The sequence below is a fragment of the Bos indicus x Bos taurus genome, chromosome 10, assembly GCF_003369695.1.
Source record: "Bos indicus x Bos taurus breed Angus x Brahman F1 hybrid chromosome 10, Bos_hybrid_MaternalHap_v2.0, whole genome shotgun sequence".
Lineage (NCBI taxonomy): Eukaryota > Metazoa > Chordata > Mammalia > Artiodactyla > Bovidae > Bos > Bos indicus x Bos taurus.
Genome location: NC_040085.1, coordinates 76,333,337 through 76,356,679, shown reverse-complemented (window position 1 = coordinate 76,356,679; position 23,343 = coordinate 76,333,337). Strand labels below are relative to the sequence as shown.

General features: G+C 38.1%; 1 protein-coding gene across 6 annotated transcripts in view; it reads right to left on the bottom strand.

The window, feature by feature from the left end:
- The window catches only part of PCNX1 (pecanex 1), a 184,376-nt gene that overhangs the window by 160,290 nt on the left and 743 nt on the right, over positions 1-23,343 (bottom strand). The window lies entirely within an intron of this gene.

Genomic DNA, 23,343 nt, shown 5'->3' with positions numbered 1-23,343 from the left:
TCATGACTTAGTGACTAAACAACAACAAACTCTCATAGTTATAGTTACCATAACTATACTAAATTTTTTAGGACTTAGAAAACCATGTTGTTGAAAACACAATAAAGCAACTGGGGAAAATAAGTAAGCAAGCAAGCAAGCAGCAGGCAATATTTCAGATAATATGGAAATTCTTTCTTTGTTGAGGGACAGTTGTGTGGTAGAATCTAGCCTTACATAGGCATACCTATATGAATCTATACTTACACAGGCATACCTCAGAGCTATCATAGGTTTGAATTTAGAGCACTGCAATAAAGTGAGTCATGAGAGAAATCACTATTTATGGCAACTATAGTCTTAAGAAATGTATTTCTTAAATAATGAGAATTGAAATTAGAAATTATTCTTGATCCATGGGCTGCAGAATGGCTACTGTGTTAGTAAATATGAAAAAAACATGAATATCATTGTACATCTCTAGCTGAGCTCTTAACAGGCCAGGTATGTTGTCAATGAGCAGTAATATTTTGAAAGTGATGTTTTTTCCCTTTACAAAAAAAAAAAAAACTCAAATGAAATTATTAGAACATAAATTGAGAGGCAGTAATGTTTTGTTTTTAATTTAAAAAATTTTTTTTATAATTTTTAAAGGTTATTTTTCATTTACAGTTATTACAAAATATTGGCCATATTCCCCATGTGGTACAATATATCGCTGAGCCTATCTTACACCCAACAGACTGTACCTCTCACTCCTCTACCTTTATATTGCCCCCCTACCCCTATTGGTAACTAATAGTTTATCTTCTATTATCTGTGAGTCTTTGTTACATTCACTAGTCTGCTTTATTTTTTAGATCCTACATGTAAGTGATATTATATAGTACTTCTCTTTCTCTGTCTTGACTTATTTCACTTAGTATAATGCCCTCCAAGTCCATTCATATTGCTGCAAAAGGCACATTTTCATTCTTTTTTATGGCTAGGTAGTATTTCATTGCGTATATATATACACCACTCCTTCTTTATCCATTCATCTGTTGGATTCTTAGGTTGCTTCCATATCTTGGCTATTATAAACAATGCTATCATCATTAGGATACATATTTTCAAATCAGTGTTTTGGTTTTTTTTTAAGAAACACACACAGAAGAGGAACTACTGGGTCACACAGCAGTTCTGGTTAAGGTTTTTTGAGAAACTTCCATACTGTTTTCCACCATGGCTGTACCGATTTACATTCCCACCAACAATGTGCTGCTAAGTCACTACAGTCGTGGTCCAACTCTGTGCGACCCCATAGATGGCGTCCCTGGGATTCTCCAGGCAAGAACACTGGAGTGGGTTGCCATTTCCTCCTCCAATGCATGAAAGTGAAAAGTGAAAGTGAAGTCGCTCAGTCGTGTCCGACTCTTAGCGACCCCATGGACTGCAGCCTACCAGGCTCCTCCGTCCATGGGATTTTCCAGGCAAGAGTACTGGAGTGGGGTGCCATTGCCTTCTCCCAACAATGTACTAGAGTTTCCTTTTCTCCACATTCTAACCAATATTTGTTATATGTCTTCTTTCTGATGACAGTCATCTCGACAGGTGTGAGGTGATATTTCATGGTGGCTGTGATTTGCATTTCCCTGAAGATCAGCAATGTTGAGCAACTTTTCATGTGCCTATCGGCCATCTACATTTCCTCTTTGGAAAAATGTCTATTTGGTTCTTCTGCCCATTTTTTAATTAGGCTGGGTTTTTGGGTTTATTTTGCACTGAGTTGTATGAGCTGATTATATATGTTGGATATTAATCCCTTACCAGTCATATCACTTGCAAATATTTTCTCCCATTCAGTAGGCTATCTTTTTGTTGTGATGGTGGTTTTCTTTGCTGTGCAAACAATTTTAATTAGGTCCCATTTGTTTATTTTTGCTTGTATTTCCTTTACATTAGGAAGACAGATCCAAAAAAATACTGCTGCAATTTATGTCAGAGAGTGTCTGCCAATATTTTCCTCTAGGAGTTTTATAGTATCCAGTCTTACACTTAGGTCTTTAATCCATTTGAACTTCAGCTGTCCAATTTTCTGAGTACCACTTGGAAGAGACTGCCTTTTCTCCCTTGTATAGTGTTGACTCGTTTGTCGTAGATTAATTGACCATAAATGCAAGGACTTATTTCTATTGATCTGTGTGTCTGTTTTTGGAAAGGTACCAATGCTTTGCTTTACATATATTTTTCTGAGTAAACCTAACCATCCTGGAAAAAGAATGGGGTATCCTATACTAAGAACCATCTTGATTCATATCTCCTTTTGTAAGTTAGTTAAGTTGACATTCTGTTGTATGAGTCATTCTTTTAATAGTTTAATCAGTCTAAGTAAATCCCTGAGTAAACTGATAAAAAAATTAATCATATGGTAAATATGAGGACCAGAAGCTATCTCACAAAGTCCAACTTAAACTGCTTAACCTATTTCTTTATTCTGTCTCTGATATATTCTATTGAAATAATTTTTTAGAATTTATAGTAAGTGAAAATAAGAAATCTATCACATGACTTTGCGATTCTGAAGAATAGAAGCTAGGTCATTATCTTTTTACTATACCTCAAAAAAAACACAACAGTTCAGGGTATATTCAGTGAGATTATCTTAGAGGCAAATATATGAAAAATAATGGAATTCTTTGTGCACTTAATAGCCATACTCCTATAAAAGTAGGGTACAATATAAGCACAAATAACAATGGTTCAGATTTAAGGCTTAAAAATCAAAAGATGTAATTCAGTAACAAAAGCATTAAGCCATAGGAAAACTACAAGGATCAATAAAAATATTTTTAAATAAAATATGAATACACAAAAAATAGGTTATCAAGCATTATTATTTGATTGTATATTCTTTCATGTTTCACTAAAAACAGAATGCAATAAATTGCAAGTTGAGATCTAACACAAGAATGAAAGTCAGTTAAGATTTACAAATTAAAAGTATACTAGCAAATTTCCCTAGTGGCCCAGTGGTTAAGAATCACCTTGCAATGTAGGGCCACAGGTTTGATCCCTGCTCTGGGAAGATCCCACTTGTCACAGGGCAACTAAGCCCATGAGTCACAACTACAGAGCCCACGCACTGCGACTACTGAAGCCCCACACACAGCAACTCGAGAGGAGCCCCACTTGCTGCAAGTAGAGAAAGCCCATCCATATGGCAAGGAAGACCCGGCACAGCCAAAATTTTTAAAAAAAAGTATACTAGCTCTCTTAAGAGTATTAACAGAATGCATCTATCATTCTTGCCCTGAACTCACTCAACTGGCTTGAAACAGAATGATGGTATTGCATGCTATATAATCCATTTCCAGTTTAAAAGTAAATGCTCAAATAGGCAATGTATCACACACCAGAGTTTACGTGGGTAAATATGAAAGCTGCCCAACAGAAAAAAAGAATGAAGGGAAGTACAGTTTATCTTACTGCTGCCACTTCCTCAGTTTCCATAATGGTAAATGACACACTCAACTCAAGGAATAAGAGTTTTATTCATTCACTCAACATACATTTATCGAGTACCGATTTAAGCCCCAGCTACACTGCAATAAATAAGATCCTTTCTCTCTCCTGGAGCATCTTAGGAGAATGACTATGCTTTTACCAAGTGCTACGTGCTTAAAATGGCAAAGTATCTGTCTCACAACAATCCTTTGAAGAAAGTACTATCACTGTCTACATCTCTTACAAATAGGAAAACTTCAAGGCTTATGAAGTCATTGTCTGTAGCTGGTAAACTGGCAAAAACAGGATTTACATCCAGTCTAACTTCAGTGGTTGAGAACCTGAGTTTTTAACCATTATAAGCAGACAGTCTCCTTCCAAGGCAATGGTAACTTTTTTTTCATTGCTTCCATCTTAAGGAGTCGTTTGAGACATTTTCCCCCTAAGTGTTCCCTGTGAAATAATAAAATATACATATATTGGTTTCTGTCCCTGGTTCCTGCACAGAGCTCCTAAACACTTTTGATTTCCTAAATGAAAAGGGCACAAAGAGCATCTGTCACTCTCATTCCTCACATGTAAATCCCTTGGAATTTCCTGGGTGATAGAAAGGCCTGTTTTCTAAAGAGGTGACTCTGGGTGGGCTCCTGAATTGGGGCTGGTCACCAGAAAGACCAAGCCATGATTAGAAGCTTGGGATTTTCAGCCTCATCCTTCAAGCTCCATACGGTTTGAAAAGGGCTGGAAATGGAGTTAATAACTGATCAGGCCTGTGTGAGGCAATCTCCATAACATCCCAATAGTATGAAGTTCCGAGAGTTTCCAGGTTGGTGAATACAGAGAGGTGATGGCGGGCTGCACACCCAGAGAGGGTATGAAAGCTGGGAACTCTTTCCAAAAAAGTTCCAGCCCTTGAAATAACTGTGCCTCTTGCTGCTACTTACATATTCATGAGGACAACAATTTCAGATTTTGTTCATAAAAAACTGGAATGGACAGGATTTAAACAGACAGCAAATGCTGCATCTCTGTTGCTGAAGTGAAGAAGCACATGTAATAGCAGCAGCAATGGCAAAAACAAATAGTATTTTAAGTAAACACAGCAGGGGAAAAGGCCCGCATAAGACCAATAAGTGAAAGGATATTAAATTTTAACAAAACCCATTGATAATACAGGCATACCTTATAGATATTGTAGGTTTAGTTTCAGACCACTATAATAAAGTGAACAACACAGTGAAGTAAGCCACATGAATTTTTTGGTTTCCTATATATATATACACACACTATACTGTAGTCTATTAACTGTGAAATAGTATTATGTCTAAAAAAAAGCACATACCTTAATTTAAAAATACTTTATTGCTAAAAAATGCTAACCATAATCTAAGACTTCAGCAAGTCATAATCTTCTTACAAAAGTAACATCAAATATCACTGATCATAATAAAAAATTTAGTAATAATGAAAATTGTGAAATAATGTGCGAATTACCAAAACATGATACAGGGACACAAGAAAACAACACTGTTGGAAAAATGGTGCCAACGGACTTGCTGAACGGGTTGCCACAAACCTTCAACATGTGAAAAAATACAATACCTATGAAGCATAATAAAGGGAAGCCACAACAAAATGAAGTACGCCTGTACATGCTACAAAATCTGGCTAACTCAGCCCTCCCTCCAAAATGATGAGTAAGACAAATTATCTCACTGAGAACCATAACTAAATTGCAGGAGATTTATAATGGGCTTCCAATGTATTCACATAATATGCTAGTTCAGAAGGGGAGCCAAGATTAAAGATATAATTAGATGGTGATTTCAAGGGCAGCTCTGAGAGTTCTAGACTCAGAATAAATACTGAAAAAGATCCGGGGACACTTAGTTCACCCCAGTCAATCACAAGAAGGCTTTCAGACACAGATTAATCAGAAGAGTATCTTGCATGACTGTAGAAGAGCATGGTGGAAAGTGACCGTGATGGTCATCTTGAGGCCAAAGGGAAGAAACAACAGTGGCAGTCTGTATAACCTTGAACCAGTGGTTTAACTTCTAGGAGCCTTTGTTTCCTCACTAGAAAAACAGGGATAGTAACGGTATCTTCATTTCACAGAGCTACAATAAGTATTAAGTGAGAAAACTTGAAAGGAGATAGTGCATGGGCATATAATAAAACAACTATTCAATGTTGTTAATAATATTTGAACAATGTAGCGACAAAGGTCCATATAGTCAAAGCTATGGCTTTACCAGTAATCGTGTACGGATGTGAGACCTGGACCATAAAAAAGACAGACACTGAAGAATTGATGCTTTTGAACTGTGGTGCTGGAGAAGACTTTTGACAGTCCCTTGGACTGCAAGGAGATCAAACCAGTCAGTCCTAAAGATCAGTTCAGTTCAGTTCAGTCGTTCAGTCGTGTCCGACTCTTTGTGACCCCATGAATCGCACCACACCAGGCCTCCCTCTGTCCATCACCAACTCCCAGAGTTCACTCAGACTCATGTCCATCAAGACAGTGATGCCATCCAGCTGTCTCATCCTCTGTCGTCCCTTTCTCCTCCTGCCCCCAATCCCTCCCAGCATCAGAGTCTTTTCCAATGAGTCAACTCTTCGCATGAGGTGGCCAAAGTACTGGAGTTTCAGCTTTAGTATCATTCCCTCCAAAGAAATCCCAGGGCTGATCTCCTTCAGAATGGACTGGTTGGATCTCCTTGCAGTCCAAGGGACCCTCAAGAGTCTTCTCCAACACCACAGTTCAAAAGCATCAATTCTTCAGCGCTCAGCCTTCTTCACAGTCCAACTCTCACATCCATACATGACCACAGGAAAAACCATAGCCTTGACTAGACGAACCTTTGTTAGCAAAGTAATGTCTCTGCTTTTGAATATGCTATCTAGGTTGGTCATAACTTTCCTTCCGAGGAGTAAGCGTCTTTTAATTTCATGGCTGCAGTCACCATCTGTAGTGATTTTGGAGCCCAGAAAAATAAAGTCTGACACTGGTTCCACTGTTTCCCCATCTATTTCCCATGAAGTGGTGGGACTGGATGCCGTGATCTTTGTTTTCTGAATGTTGAGCTTTAAGCCAACTTTTTCACTCTCCTCTTTCACCTTCATCAAGAGGCTTTTGAGTTCCTCTTCACTTTCTGCCATAAGGGCGGTGTCGTCTGCATATCTGAGGTTATTGATATTTCTCCCAGCAATCTTGGTCCAGTTTGTGTTTCTTCCAGTCCAGCATTTCTCATGATGTACTCTGCATATAAGTTAAATAAACAGGGTGACAATATATAGCCTTGATGAACTCCTTTTCCTATTTGGAACCAGTCTGTTGTTCCATGTCCAGTTCTAACTGCTGCTTCCTGACCTGCATACAAATTTCTCAAGAGGCAGATCAGGTGGCCTGGTATTCCCATCTCTTTCAGAATTTTCCACAGTTTGTTGTGATCCACACAGTCAAAGGCTTTGGCATAGTCAATAAAGCAGAAATAGATGTTTTTCTGGAACTCTCTTGCTTTTTCCATGATCCAGTGGATGTTGGCAATTTGATCTCTGGTTCCTCTGCCTTTTCTAAAACCAGCTTGCACATCAGGAAGTTCACGGTTCACCGATTGCTGAAGCCTGGCTTGGAGAATTTTGAGCATTACTCTACTAGCGTGTGAGATGAGTGCAATTGTGTGGTAGTTTGAGCATTCTTTGGCACTGCCTTTCTTTGGGATTGGAATGAAAACTGACCTTTTCCAGTCCTGTGGCCACTGCTGAGTTTTCCAAATTTGCTGGCATATTGAGTGCAGCACTTTCACAGCATTATCTTTCAGGATTTGAAATAGCTCAACTGGAATTCCATCACCTCCACTAGCTTTGTTCGTAGTGATGCTTTCTAAGGCCCACTTGACTTCACATTCCAGGATGTCTGGCTCTAGGTCAGTGATCACGCCATCGTGATTATCTGGGTCATGAAGATCTTTTTTGTACAGTTCTTCTGTGTATTCTTGCCATCTCTTCTTAATATCTTCTGCTTCTGTTAGGTCCATACCATTTCTGTCCTTTATCGAGCTCATCTTTGCATGAAATGTTCCTTTGGTATCTCTGATTTTCTTGAAGAGATCCCTAGTCTTTCCCATTCTGTTGTTTTCCTCTATTTCTTTGCATTGATTGCTGAAGAAGGCTTTCTTATCTCTCCTTGCTATTCTTTGGAACTCTGCATTCAGATGTTTATATCTTTCCTTTTCTCCTTTGCTTTTCGCTTCTCTTCTTTTCACAGCTATTTGTAAGGCCTCCCCAGACAGCCATTTTGATTTTTTGCATTTCTTTTCTATGGGAATGGTCTTGATCCCTGTCTCCTGTACAATGTCACGAACCTCATTCCATAAGCTTATGAAAAGATGCTCAACCCCAAAATGGGAGAAATGTCAATTAAAACTATTCTAGGATACTACTTTTTACCTATGAAAATCCCAAAACTATGTGAAGCTGTGGCACACAGGAGCACAAACAGGCACTCTAATACATTGCCCGCAGGCATGGAAAGTGATAAGTAAACCCCTGGAGGGCAACTTAGCACTATCTTTGGAAAGGACAAAAGCAGTTATCCCTTTGACCAACCAATCTCACATCTAGGATAAATATCTTAACGTTGTATCTAGACACATGTAAGATAACATCTGTGCAAATTATTCACTGCAGCATGGTTTGTGCTAGCAAAAGGCTACAAACAAATATCTATCAGCAGGGAACATGATCAATAACATACCCATGCAACAGAATACTATGCAACTAAAACAAAAAACAACTGAGCCCAGCAAAAGTTCAGGACCAGACAGCTTCCCTGGTGAATTCTACCAAACATTTAGAAAATTAATACCAATCTTTCTCAAACTCTTCGAAAACACACAAGATGAAGGAATACTTCCAAACTCACTTTATGAGGCCAGCGTTGTGCACTGCACGTCGCTTCAGTCGTGTCCAACTCTTTGCAACACTATGGCCTGCCAGGATCCTACATCCATGCGATTCTCCAGGCAAGAATGCTGGAGTGGGCTGCTGTGCCCTCCTGCAAGGGATCTTCCTGACCCAGGGATTGATCCTGCATCTCTTACGTTTCCTGCAGTGGCAGGTGGCTTCTTGACCACTAGTGCCACCTGGGAAGCCAAGCACTATCCTGATACCAGACACCAGAAGGACAGAAAATTATAGGCAAATGAACACAGATGCAAAAATCCTCAACAAGATATTAGCAAACCAAATCCAGTAAGACACTAAAACGATGATACACCATGAGTGGAATTTATTATAGAAATGCAAGGATGTTTCCACATCTGCAGATCAATATGTTACACATTTACAAAATGAAGGGTAAAAAATCATATAATCATCTGAATAGATGCAAAAATAGCATTTGACAAAACACTCATTTATGACAAAAGCATTCAACAAAGTGGGTATAGAGGGAATGCACCTCAACATAATAAAGATCATATATGAGAAGCCCACAGTTAACATCATCAAAAGCTGAAAGCTTTTCCACTAAGATCAAGAGAAGGATGCCCACTCTCACCACTTTTATTCAAAACATTATTAGAATTACTAGCGAGAGCAGTTCTATTTACAACTACATCAACAGAATAAAATACCTAAGAATAAATTCAACAAGGGGAAAGAAAGACCTGCACACTGAAAACTACAAGACACTGAGAACAGAAGTGAGGATGACACAAATAAATGGGAAGCGAGTTCATGCTTATGGATTAAAGAATTAATATTGTTAAAATGCTCATACTACCTAAAGCAACCTAAAGAATCAAAGCGATCCCTAACAAAATTCCAATGGCATTTTTCACAGAAATAGAACAATCCTAAAATTGATCTGGAATCAAAAGGGACTCCAAATAGCCAAAGCAATCTTAACATAGCCAAAGCAATCTTAAGAAAGACAAACAAAGCTGGAGGCATCACTATGCAGGCAAAACTTGCTTCCAAACTATATTACAAAGCTAAAGTAATCAAAACAGTATGGTATTGGCATAAAAACAGACACGTTAATCAATGGAACAGAACAGAGCACCAAAATAAGCCCACACTTTTATGGCCAATTAATTTTACAAGAAGAAGCTAAGAATAGACAATGAGGAAAGAACAGTCTCTTCAGTAAATGGTGTTGGAAAACTGGACAACCACATGGAGAAGAATGAAACTGGACTGCTACCTTACACCACACAAAAAAACTACCTCATAATGGATTAAAGACTTGCACATAAGATCTGAAACCATAAAACTCTTAGGAAAAAAACAAAGGTTAAGCTCCCTGACATAGATCTTAGTGATATTATTTTGTGTTTGATATGGAAAACAAAGGCAACAAAACCAAAAAAAAAAAAAGTGGGATTACATCGAACTAACACTTCTGCACAGCAAAGGAAATCATCAACAAAAAGAAAGTATTTACAAATCATGTCTGGTAAGGAATTAATATTCAAAACATACAAGGAACTCATATGACAGCAAAAAAAAAATTTTTTTTTTCAATGTAAAAATGAGTCTGAAAAGACACTTTTTCAAAGACATCTAGATGGCCAACAAATACATTTTCATACTCAATATGAGGTGTTCAATATCACTAATCAGCAGGGAAATGTAAATCAAAACTACAATGAGATATTACCTCACACTTTCAGAAATGGCTATTATCACAAAGACAATAAATAGCAAGTGTTACCAAGGATGTGGAGAAAAGGGAACCCTTGAGCACTGCTGAAGAGAACATAAACTGTTACAGTCACTATGGAAAACAGTACACAGAGGTGCCTCCAAAACTTAAAAACAGAACCACCATATGATCCAGTAATTCCACTCCTATGTATTTATCTGAAGAAAACAAAAATATTAACTGAAAAAGATATATGCATTTGCATGTTCACTGCAGCATTATTTATAACGCCCAATTCATGAAAGCAACCTAAATGTCCATCACTGGATGAATGGATAAAGAAAATGTGGTGTGTGTGGGTGTGTGGGTGTGGGTGTGTGGGTGTGTGTGTGTGTGTATATATATATAATAAAATACTAGTCAGCCTTAAAAAAGAAGGAAATTTGTCATCTGAAACAACATGGATAGACCTTGATGGCAAAATGCTAAAGACAATAAATCAGAAAGAGAAAGACAAATACTGTACAATCTCATATATGGTCTAAAAACAAAGCAAAACAAAAACAGATCACAGATATAGTGAATAGATTTGATGGTTGCCAGAGGTGGGGGTAGACAGTGGCTCAAATGGGTGAAAGGGATCAAAAGGTACAATTTTCCAGCTATAAAATATCATAAGGATATAATGACAGGTGATTACAGTTAATATTACCGTTATCACGTATTTGAAAGTTCCTAGGAGAGTAAATCTTAAATGTTGTCATCACTAGAAAAAAAAATTTCTAACTACATATGGTAAAAGATGTTAACTAGCCTTACTGTGGTGATCACTTCACAATATATTCACAAATATTCAAACATTATGCTGCACACCTGAAATTAGTATAATGCTGTATGTTAATTTAAATAAAAAACTGAAAAGCCCTTTTGGTACTGACGCACAGATGTGTAAGATCTATTAAGGGAAGGGAGGCAATATATAGAGTGGAGTGATAGGAGAGGGAGACAGACGTTTGAATTCGAATCCATATGCTGTAATGGGATTCAGAAGAAACTACTCACAGTGGTTTCTTATGGGAGGCAGTGCAGGTGAAAACTGGGAAGATGGTGGCAGATACAAAAGGGTGACTTAAGAGTTTCTTTTTTAACCAGGCAAATTTATTTTTAAATTTAAAAATTATTAGACAAAAACATGAATTTTTTTTTAACAAATTGTTAACAGGGAAGGTCTTTATCACATGAAGAAAAGTTGCAAATGTGACTACTACAAATGTTAAATTTATATGCTCAAAAAACTCAATCATACAGATAAAAGACGTATTAGGGGAAATTTTTAATACATAATAAAGAGCTAATTTCTATATATACAAAGGGCTCTCAAAACCACTTAGAAAGAACATGACTAAAATAATAAAGGATTATTTGACCAAAAAAAGAACATGACTTACAAAAAAGGATAAAGGACACAACAGATAGCTGAAAGAAAAGAGATATAAATGTCTACTAAACCTATAAAAAGATATTCAAAGAACCTATTAATAAGGAAATGCAAATTAAAACATGATGCCATTTTACAAAATCAAAACATCAAAAAAGACTAATAATGTTGGTGAAAACAAAGAGCAGTAAGTCCTTTCACATACACTATTGAGAATATAAACTGGTGTAACATTTTCTGAGGTATAATCGGACATCTAGTTTAATTTGAAATGTACATACTTTGACCCAGCAATTTTTCTAGAGACTTATGCTGTAAAATTTCCACAACTAAAACCTTAAATATACAAATGTGTACCACAGTATTGCCACAGCAGCGTTTGCTTTTACTTTGAACCCTTACTTTGGACTATATGTACTTTTATTTTGGACTCTATATACTTGAGTACTACCTGGAACAATTTCTATAACTAATATTATTTTCATGATAAAAACCTAACGGTTTTTTAACTAGAGGGTGAAACGCGCTCAAGGATTATAACGGGTAAAAAGCACCATATAAGTGTTACTATTATCAGTACCATAGAAGCCTCTATTTCAGCCAGAATCAAAATTATTCAGTAATTCACTCACTGCTGGAAAAAAGGCGCTGACTTAAAGCAGCAACCTCAGCAGGAATCAACAAGGCGTTTTCAGACAGTCACGAATAGTAGGCTAACGCTGCCCAGGTAGTGACTGTTGGCAGGAGGTGTTCATGAGCAATCATCTACAGGCTTTTTCTGTTGGTACATCTAGGTAGAGTGGCTTTCCAAAATACACATATCTGGAAATTCCCCTAGACAGTGATTTATTGGAGTAAAGCACAATAAGAATGCAGGTACATTAATCCCCAGCTATCACATGGTGAGCTTTTTTTTTTAAAGAGGAAAAGTAAAGGCAGCTCTGTGTTATCCCTTGTGTAGAAGCCTGAGTCATAGGGCAGGCCAGCAATTCTCAAGTGGGGTGTCATGACAAACATTAGTCAGGAAAATAAAAAGAATTCCTAATAATCTTCTAAAGCTGCTGAGTAACTTCCTTTAAAAACAAAACAAAGAAGGCTGACTCAGGAGTAGCTCAACATCAGCCCCACTCCTGTGTTATGACATGCATTTTGTTAGAGAAGGAAAAGAGATGAGCAGGTACTCAGAATGAGCAGGGGAGTGGAGGGCAGGTAGCTTAAAATCATCCCGTGGAGAATTCTAATTCTCACCCGACTAGTCAGCAAAAATATATAAAGTTATGATTAACTAAAAGCCACCTGCCAATGCCTACAACAGTGTGAAGAGCTATGTGGTGCATTTCTGTGATTTTAGTTACTTTGACTTTCAGTAGTTTACCTACAGATATTCTTTAACAAGAAAGAAAGCCAAGACAGATCCACAATGAAAGTCTGAGCAACACTGACACTGCGTTATGATGTGAACAAAAATGATGCTATGAACATTTGTCGGTAGTTGTGTAAGATTACCAAATCAAAGGCAAAGCAACAAAACACTACCCATATTAGATAGCATGTTAAGTTTTATAAATTCTAGGAACTGTAACTTTGAATGATTAAACAAAGCTTAAGAAAGCCTTAATAGGCTGGATATATTACAATAAAAAACTTGACAGCAGAGCAAACCATTACACCCAAGAACAGGTATTCTTTCACTAAAAAGTCTTTTCCACAGAGCGAAGATTCATTTGCCTGGTGGCAAGACTACGGGCAATGATGTTTCAGCAGAAATAAACTTCATAAAGGTCCCCCACCATAAGGCCTAACACAGGGCCCAGCATATAGTTAAGGCTGTGAATGTATAAACTCTCTGCATAAAGCCTTCTAGGAAATGATGCATCCTCCTTCCAATTCCTGAACACTTTATGACACAGAGGAGATTACTCACAATCTACTGCGGAACATGGTTGTGCATTTGTCCCACTGCTTCTAATTTATAAATTAGGGAAACAGCATTAAATGGACACCAGTGTCTGTTTTGCGTGAATGGGGTCTCAAATCTTTTTCATCTTTAGAATTATTTCATACCATATATAAAATATTTCAATTAAAAATAGCCTCACATAGGTCAATGGTCAATGCATGATTTAAAAATCATTCAAAATACTCTTCTGTCCATCTAAAATGTACCTAGCACAGACATAAAAACTTTTACTAATTTTTCTTTTAAGACAATTTGATTGTTATAAACTGTAAAATTCCTCAAAGAATAGAGGAATGGCAAGAGAAAACAGAAAGAAAGCCATATTAAAGAAAATGATACAAATGCAATATAGAATCCTAGGCTGGATCCTGAAACAGAAAAGGGACGTTAATGGAAAAATTGGTGAAATCCAAATAATGTCCATGATTCATTAATAGTACTACACATACCAATGATAATTTCTCCATTTTGACAAATGCACCATGGGTATGTACAATTTTAATATTAGAGGAAGCTGGACAAAGGGTATGTAACAACTCTCTTTACTGTTTTTGCCAACTTTTCTGTAAAGCTAAAACTATTTCAAAATACAAAGTTTTCAAGATGATAACTACAGTGCTTGAATCTGTTCAGTTTATGTCTAGACAACATTCAAGGAGTGAGGAGGATTAGGAAAACAGCCAGATACACAATTCAAACTTCTCCAATTTGTGACTAATATTCCTGCCTATTCTCAGGGCAGCTGGCACTCAGGGCTCTTATTTGGTTTGTACTAAGCTCTACAAATAGGACTTCTTTTCCCCTTAAAACCTCAAAAGGAAATGGCTTGCTTTCCGCTAAGTTTTCTTTTCTTTCTTACCATAACATTAAGCAACAGAGACTAGTACCCATGGTACAAGTTATAAAACATGCAACTCCTAAGGTTCTGAAGATAAAGGAAGGAAAGAAAGAATGAACTGTTTTATCATTCTAGCAAAGAAAGCATTTAATCAACTTTTAGGGTGACAAGCAGAGGAATCAGAAGCAGTAACTATTCCAATGTGGTTTGGTAAAATTCATCAGCAATTCATCTGCTAAAGAAGTTAACAGTATAGTAAAATCTACAGAATATTTGCTGTAATCTGCCCTTTTCCATACCACCACTCTAGCCATCCTAGTGTGACTACCCTGTTAACCCAGGAGTCCTAGCTCACCTACAAAATAATTCTCTGCCTCCCCAGGTATGCACAGAGATACAGGAAAACCATTTGATTTAACTCGGATAAAATAACAGAAAGAAGCAATCAACTTCCTCCCAAAACATTTCTGCTTGTTTAACAATTACCTACTGTGGAAATTATCTGAGTACAGAGAAGAGGAAAAATCCAATAAAAATTGTTTTGTGCCATATATTAGTGCAGTAAACATCTTTAGTTTGGACTAAAAAAAAAAAAATGTATTAAAAAGTACTTTATGAGAAATTCTATTAGCCCAAACAGAAAATTACGTAAATGGTTTATTCAACATTCCACTGACAAAGAAATTTATGACAATAACACTTTTTTTTGCAAAATGTTGAATAGAGGTGGGAAGACAAGTACTCTCAATACTGCTGATGAAAATTAAATTAATACTACCTGTCAGGAGACCAATTTTTGACCATTTTCTTTGACCATTGGCATTTTTGACCATTTTCTTCTTTTCAAAAATTTTTTTCTTGGCTTCTGCTATAGGTTCCTCTCTTCATTTTCCTTCTGCCTTCTTGCTTCCTTTGCTGATTTTTAACTGCTCTTGGGCTCTGGCGTTCTAACCAAGCCCCTTCTCTTGATGAACTGTATTTTCTCCCCAGATCTTCTACCCTGTGGCCTGGATTGTCCTCCATCACTGATAACTCCAAGTAAAGATTACTTGCAATTTCTCTCTTGAGCATTCCTCTTCAAACAACTCTGAACTCATGTTCTCCAACCTCAAAGGAACCCTCGAAACTGACCAGTAATTCTACCATCTCTGCTACACATTTTCCTCCATGAAAATAAGGATAGCATTTCATCTTCTGGAGATCCTCCTCAAACCTTGAATACGCTCCTCACCTTCTGTTCACTCTCAACATAAAACACTCTGTACTTTAAGAGGTTACATAAACCATAGAAGATCTACCTCAACTAATTACCACCAACGGCTGATCCCTTTTGCGGTCAGCATTCGTCCTTTCCTCCTCCTGAGGATAATCGCTTTCTACCTGTGCTCCCTGGACCACAAATCGATTTTGCCTTCTCAGTGATCTTATGCTGTTATTTCACTCTCTCATCTTTTTTTTTTTCATTATAGTCATTCAATAAAAGTGAATTATTTATCAAAGAAAAATATGCATATACTTTAATAAGCCACTTCTAAGGATTTATACCCAAGACTAGTTTAAAGACTTACCTCTAAGAATATTTACCCTAGTGTTTTCTAAATAGCTAAGAACTACAGCAATGGGAAAACTGTCAAACACACTGTAACACATCCGTGCTATAGTTCACTACAGAGTGATTAAAACTGCTTTATCCCCCACAGGGAAACATTCACAATTTATAGTCAAGTGAAAATAGGAGGCTTCAAAACTACAAATTTTATGAGCCCGTTTTTGTAAGGAGGAAGCATAATACATACGTATTTATATATTCCAAATACATTTTGGTTGCTATAACAGCCTATCTGAAAGGGATTACAGATGGTTTTTATTTTCTTTTTACTTTTAATTTCTGATTGTCATACATATATATTTACATGTGAACAAAAAGGTTCTATTGCACTGACAAAACAAAAATCTAAATACTGAGCAAATAAAAGTACAGCATTAAAGACTACTAAAAGTGAAATGGTTGGATGGCATCCCAGACTCAATGGATGTGAGTTTGAGCAAACTCCAGGAGATAGTGAAGGACAGGGAAGCCTGGCATGCCGCAGTCCATAGGGTCTCAGAGAGTAGGACATGACTTAGGAACTAAACAACAAAAGTGAAATGAAGGCTGAAATATGCAATTATCACTACGCTATTTTAAATTAAAACTTGGGTCTTACTTGGGAAGAGAAAGCATTCTTGATAGTCAATAAAGTTTTCCAACTTCTTTCAGTTCTATTAAAACTAACTCTCATGCTGGAGTACCACCCTTTATAAAACAGCCAAAAACTAGAAAGAGGCCCTCCTCATATCCAGGAAAGCAGATAAAGATGAACAGACTAGAGCGTATTCACACAAAGGAATACTGCTCAGCAATAAAGGAACAAGCTACCAATGCACACAACCGGGATGACTCTCTTCAACACTTTGCTGAGTGAAAAGACTTACACAAGTACACGCTACACGACTCCATTTATATGAAGTTCCAAACTCACTTATGAAAGAAAAACCATCAGAACGGGGGTGACAGAACTGACTGGAAAGGGCAAGCGGGAACTTTCTGGGGTGATGCTAATGTTCTTCAATGTGATGGGCCTGCACTACACGGGTGCAAAGTCATTTACCAAAACTCATCCAATGGCTCAGTTTTAGAACTCTATCTAATGGTATGAGTGCTGAAGTATTTGGGGGGGGGATCTGTATTAATGTCTGTAACTTACTTCACATGCACCCCCTTAAAAAGTGGGGGGGGGGTCTTGACAGGTAGAGGAATTCAGAGGCAGAAATGCAATTTTTTAAAATAGTAGAACCCAGGTGGTGGATACAATTCTTTTGATTTTTCTGTATGTCTCAAAATCCTTAAAAAAACAATGTTGGAAAAACTTACTGAAAGTAAAGTCAGCTACAGAAAGCAAGCTACCTGCTTATTAAATCTGTGTATTCAAAGGCTTGGGAAAAAAAAGGAAACCTTCCTAGTTTTCTAATTGCCAAATCATTTTACAACTTGGAATAACTTCTCAAATAGCAAAAAGACATTAACAAAAGACACTAAAACATTCCAGGGATCAACTGCTTTGATAAATTCACAAGTTTTTTTACAAGCTGATAAAATGAATCCTTTCTTCAAAACTTCCATTTGTAAACCATCTTTGGACAATGTACCCCTTAATTTATTTAGGGTATATAACAGAGATAATATAGGTCAAAACAGATCATCCACTAGCCATTAAACTTATCCTAAAGAGTTTAGGTAAACTCCGGGAGTTGGTGATGATGCACAGGGAGGCCTGGCGTGCTGCAGTCCATGGGGTCGCAAAGAGTCGGACACAACTGAGCAACTGAACTGAACTGAAAGGATACAGATACTAATAATCTAATAATACTCTAATACTAATAATCATGTTTAATTGCTAATATATGATAACCTTCCTAATTGAAGGAAAACATGTTAAGAAATATAAATTATAAAATATAGAAACGTCAGTTTTAGTCATCATAACTAAATCTCATTTACATTGATCTTTAAAATATTTTTAAATCTTTAGGAAAGAATGACTTGACAGCCTCAGAGAATTACTCACTAATAAGGAATTTATTATTTAGTACATGATAAAGATCAGCTACAGAGAGAAAATAACAATAAGATAACCAGGAGGAAAAAGTTGAAGCCTTCATATATTTTATATGAAGGGATTAGTTTCTGAATATAATCTCTCCATAAGTTTAATACAGTATATATTACTGTGTATACAGTGTGTATATTTGTATATTATGTATAATGGCACAAAGTTTATACATTAAAAAATATATGCTGCATTTTTAGTGACTTAACGGTTTTTCAAGTCATTCTGTATTTGATTTTTTGAATATTTCTCTATTTTATTTTCATCATGAATACTGATATTGAACCTAACCCCCAGTAAGATGTAACTCTACCATATCACACAGTCTACCACAGTACACTCCACATCCAGCTATTCAGTCAGTGAAGGTGTTAAGTCTAAAGAAGGTTCACATATATAATAATATAATATAATATTTATTTAGAACCTAATATAAGCCAAACACAAGAGAAGGCACTGGAGATACACTGCCTAATGAGTCAGACACAACCTCTGTCCTCAAGTGACTTTCAAGGCAGTGGGTAGGAGAGAAAGTTAGACAGCAAACAAGCAAGCAAAGACATAAACGTGTTTCTGATAAGCACTGCAGAAGAAAGTTATGGGAAGGAATCATGGAAAAGAGAAGCTGTTTCTGCGTACCAGACTAGGCCTCTGAGGTGACTTTTAAGACCAGCCGTAAAGCCCCAGCAGCAAGCAGCCTTGCAGAGAGCTGGAGGGAAATGTATCCCTTCAGAACACACAGCATGTGCAAACGCCCCACCGGAGGAGCAGGCTCAGTAGGCTGAAGTAACAGAAAGGTGGCCAGCGTGACCACGGCACAGTGAAAAACTATACAAACTGTAGACAAAGATGGAACTGGCTTTGGTGAGGCCTCAGTAAAGATGATGGACTTTAAGGGCAAAAAAAAAAAAAAAAAATTGAAGGATATTATATAAAAGGGGAATGACACAAACTGATTGTCACCTCTCACTCTGTGGAAAAAGAGTTGTAAAGAAGCCAAGGTAGTAGTGCAGACAAAAAACAGTATGAACTAGGAAGTGGAAAGGAGCTCTGAGAAGCTCTGTCACTAGAATCGGTTAAGATTTGCTCATAAGGCAAGAAACAGGGGGATGGTATGAGCTACTAGAGACAAGATGGTATCACTAAGAGGACAAAAATAAAACATTTTTTTGATGGGGGGGGGTTAATAGGGAATCTAGAAAGGTTTTAGACATCCCTGTGCCATGGCCAAATTATGTTGGGTAAGCAGCCAGATATAAGTCAGGGGCTGGGTATCAGAGTCATACTGATCAAGTTCTCTATACTGACCCAGAGTGTTTACAAAATACAATTAATAGGTCACACTCCAGATCACCCACATCAGAAGGTGCACATTTTTAACTTGTCCAGGTGATGCTGCAATCACCTTTCAAAATGATTTTGGAGCCCAATAAAGTAAAATCTGTCACTGTTTCCATTCTTGAGAATCCCGTGGTCAGCAAGGAGATCAGTCAATCCTGAAGGAAATCCACCCAGAATATTCACTGGAAGGACTGACTGATGCTGAAGCTCCAATCCTTTGGCCACCTGATGTGAAGAGCAAACTCACTGGAAAAGACCCTGATGCTGGGAAAGATTGAGGACAGGAGAAAGAGGCAACACAGGACGAGATGGTTGGATGGCACCAGAGGACACTAACTCAGTGGATATGAGTTTGAGTAAACTCCGGGACATTGTGAAAGACAGGGAATCCTGGCGTGCTACAGTCCATGGGGTCGCAGAGTTGGACACAGTTGAAAAACTGAATAAAGTGATTCTGATGTCAAGTAGAGTCTGAGAACCGCTTATGTAAAGAGAGTCTATTGTTAATGGTTTGTTACCTAAGGATATAACTCTTTATAAAAGAAAACATTACATTGAGCAACAAACATGTGAAGATAATGGTTTGACTTACTGTCTAATCTCCTCTAGTCATACATTATAGAGGAAATACTCTTCTAATTATTTTTTTGAATGATTCTTTCTAATCAGTTCTTTCAAATGACTGACATTCGCTCTGAAGTTGAATAATTTCCTCTTTTTCGTAAATATTGTCTGACAAAATACCCATGAAATATCTCACAAGTGAGTAAATCAAAGTTCAAAAAGGTGGAGAGTCTGGTTTAAAGGGCACCTAATCAATAACAGAGCCAAGGCTCAAAAATCAAGATAACACCAACTCCAGTCTGCTTTCCATCACATGAAAATGCCACAAAGCTCACACCCACAAAGCTCACCATGTGTGACATACCATGTACACACATAATTATAACAAGATAAAATGGGGTGAGTGCCTTAAGGCAAACCGAATGACAATGAAAATAAGGAAAAGTTACTTCTTGATTTTCACTACTTAAAAATTTTATAATTGCAGAAACTACAAAATCCACCTTTCAAAGTATCCACAAACACTACTCATTAAAAACAAAAAAAAGTGACTCCTATACAAAAAGCCATTAAGACTCTTCCTAACTCAATATAAACTTCTTCAAAGAGATCTTTAAAAACAAAAGGGGAGTCGGGTACAGCTGCCTGCAAAATGGCTTCAAAAGTCCGCTGGAACCTGTCACTAAGTGGTGTCCTCATCAGTAAAATGGGGTTTGGGATAAAGAACGTATACACATACTTACTAGTCATTATCACTCATAATTATTATCGGAAGAGCATACAAATAATCTGTAACTGCCTGAGATTTTAACATGGAATGCTGGATTTTGGTTCCAATGTATACGTTAATCTATCTACCTCAATACTATAGTACTAGAACGCTTCCTAAAAAGTTTACTAATATTCTTTGCCAACTGCCCCTAGATCATGATCAATCAAAAAGCTCAGGGCCATCTGCACTGACCTTTTCACAGCAGTTCTAATGCCTGTAGTTGTTCATTATCCCCAAGCTAGACTTAAAGTTCCTCAAAGGCAAAAGCTGTATTTTGTTAACTTGTAATTATTCACTAATATCTGAGTACTTATTATGTGCTTGGCACTGATCTAGGTCTTGACAATACAGCAATAAATAAGCTCTCTACCTCTTAGAGCTTACATTCTAAAGGGTAATTAATAAACACATAACCAATTTGTAGTAAGTGCTCTTAAATAAAGGAGGGTAGGAGAGCTAGAAAGTATTGCAGGAGCTGGGAAGTTCCTATTTACATAGGTTATCAAGGAAATACTCACATATACCTAAAGCCTGAAATTAAGGCAGCACATAAGTCACACAGATATCTGGAGGAGAGGAGTCATCCAGACAGGAGAACAGCAAGTACAAAGGCCCTGAGGCAGGGACACAGTTGTTGTGCAAGGAAAACTGTGAGAAGGCAAATTAAGTGGGGGCAGGGGAAACAAGTGGAAGGGGTGGCTTTGAGAGCAGAATGCCATGAACTGACCTGTGTTTTAAGGGATCATTCAGACATCTCTATGAAGAACAGAGAATAAAGAATGGAAGCAGTGACTCTCATTAGAGGGTGGTGACAAAGATTAGCTGGATTCTAGTTAGGTTTTAAAGAGAGAACTCACAAGATTGGTTGATGAACTGGATGTGAAGAGAAATGAAGAGAAGAATCAAGGAAAGCTTCTTAAAAGTTGAGGAAGAGTAGAGTTGCCATTAACTTAAACAACAAAGTCAGAAAAGCAGTTTTACTTTCCCAGAACCCAGCAAATTGCCTAGCACACATCAGACGTTCAGGTATTTGTGAATTAAATTTAACTGAATAAACTCCCAAAATGAAACAGTAAACTCAATGCATCGCTTTACATTTGTTCTAAATTTCCTTTAGTAGTGCTTGTTAATTAAACAGTCTTAGGCACTAACACAGGTCCCATGATAACATGGAAACACAGCAACTAATCCTTGTATCTGGAGAACAATTCTCCTGGACATAAAAGAAAACTGCATGAAAAGCTCTGTGACATCCTGAGGATTCTTACACCCAAAGTAATTAACCTGTTCATTAATGATGTCATATTCCTGGAAGATAGAGAAGTGCAAATAGAACTAACATTCCGGGCCAGAATTAATTGAAAATTATAACACTTTGTGATAAATTTTCTGAAAGCGACAAGACTGAACAGTCCCTTCAAAAAATAAGCCATCAGTAACTCAGCATTTTTTCTTAAAACGGCTTTCCCCTCCCTTCCAATTCAATTAAAAATCGCTTGAGAATGTGAATAATCTAGCTCATCTTCCTCCACTTTTTCTGCCAACTGCGGTAAACGAGCTTCACTTAGGAAAGAATTGGGTATCCTCACCTTTAACACTTGGTGTAGTCATACGCCCAGATTTTCTAATCCAGCGCCCTTACTACAGCTTCATGAAGAACCACAAACTTGGCAGAAATGTTTTCAAAGACATTCTCCTAAAATAAAAAGTTACCAGTCTTTCCTCCCTTCTGGTTACTTTAAGATTTTAACTGAAGCTCAAGTATCACCTCTCTTCCCCTTTAGTCTCCCTAATGCCCCACCCTAACCTACTGTTTTTTGTTTTTTTTCTTTAAGAAAACTTTCGGCTAAAATATAGCTTAAAAAACCTAGATCGTTAGGAGAGACTGATCGTCCTGAATTCAGCAACAGGCAGCGCTTTCCTTTTCCTATCAGTACAAGGCCTTGAACCAACCCAAACAAATCTGCTGAAATGCCAGCCAGAATCCCCGTATCTCCCCCGCTCCCTCCCCCGAACGCTGGCCTGGAAATAACCACCACTGACCACGGAGCTGAACAGAAAAGAACCAATGGTAAGCAAAAACGGGATTCTGCGAGGCAGGAAGGGTGAGAGCCAGATTTTCAACCACCGCGTCGAAGCGAGTTGAGAGGAGCCCGGGCGCCCCACTGATGCATACCACACGGAGCGGCACACATTCTCCCCCCTCGCCCGGCTCCGAGGGCTCCGCACGCGGACAAGCTGGAGCGAGGGTCCTCCTCAGGGAGGAGAGGCGAGAACGCCTCGAGGGGAAGGGAGTGCCGGGTGTGTGTGTGTGGGGGGGGGGGGGGGGGGTGTTGTCCGGCGCCCGAGGCGCGGAGCGCAAATAAGTACGCGCGCGCCGAGGGATGGACACAGCGGCCCTCCGGGGCAGAAGGCTGGGCGCCCACCACCTTACGCGGAGGCGCGAGCCCCACCTCTGGGCTTTACCCGCGGGCTGGAAAGGCTGGAGAAGGCAGGATCAGGACCCCCTCCCAGCCCACCCGAACCCCGAAGAAGGGGGCCTAGGAAGCTACTATTTCCCAGTAAACGGGCTGGGCGCCCGGGGGCGGGAGGTGGGGGCCGCTGCCGATCCGCTTTTCCTGTGCTCGCTGGAATAGGGGGAAGCCCTCCAGGGAGGGGAGCGT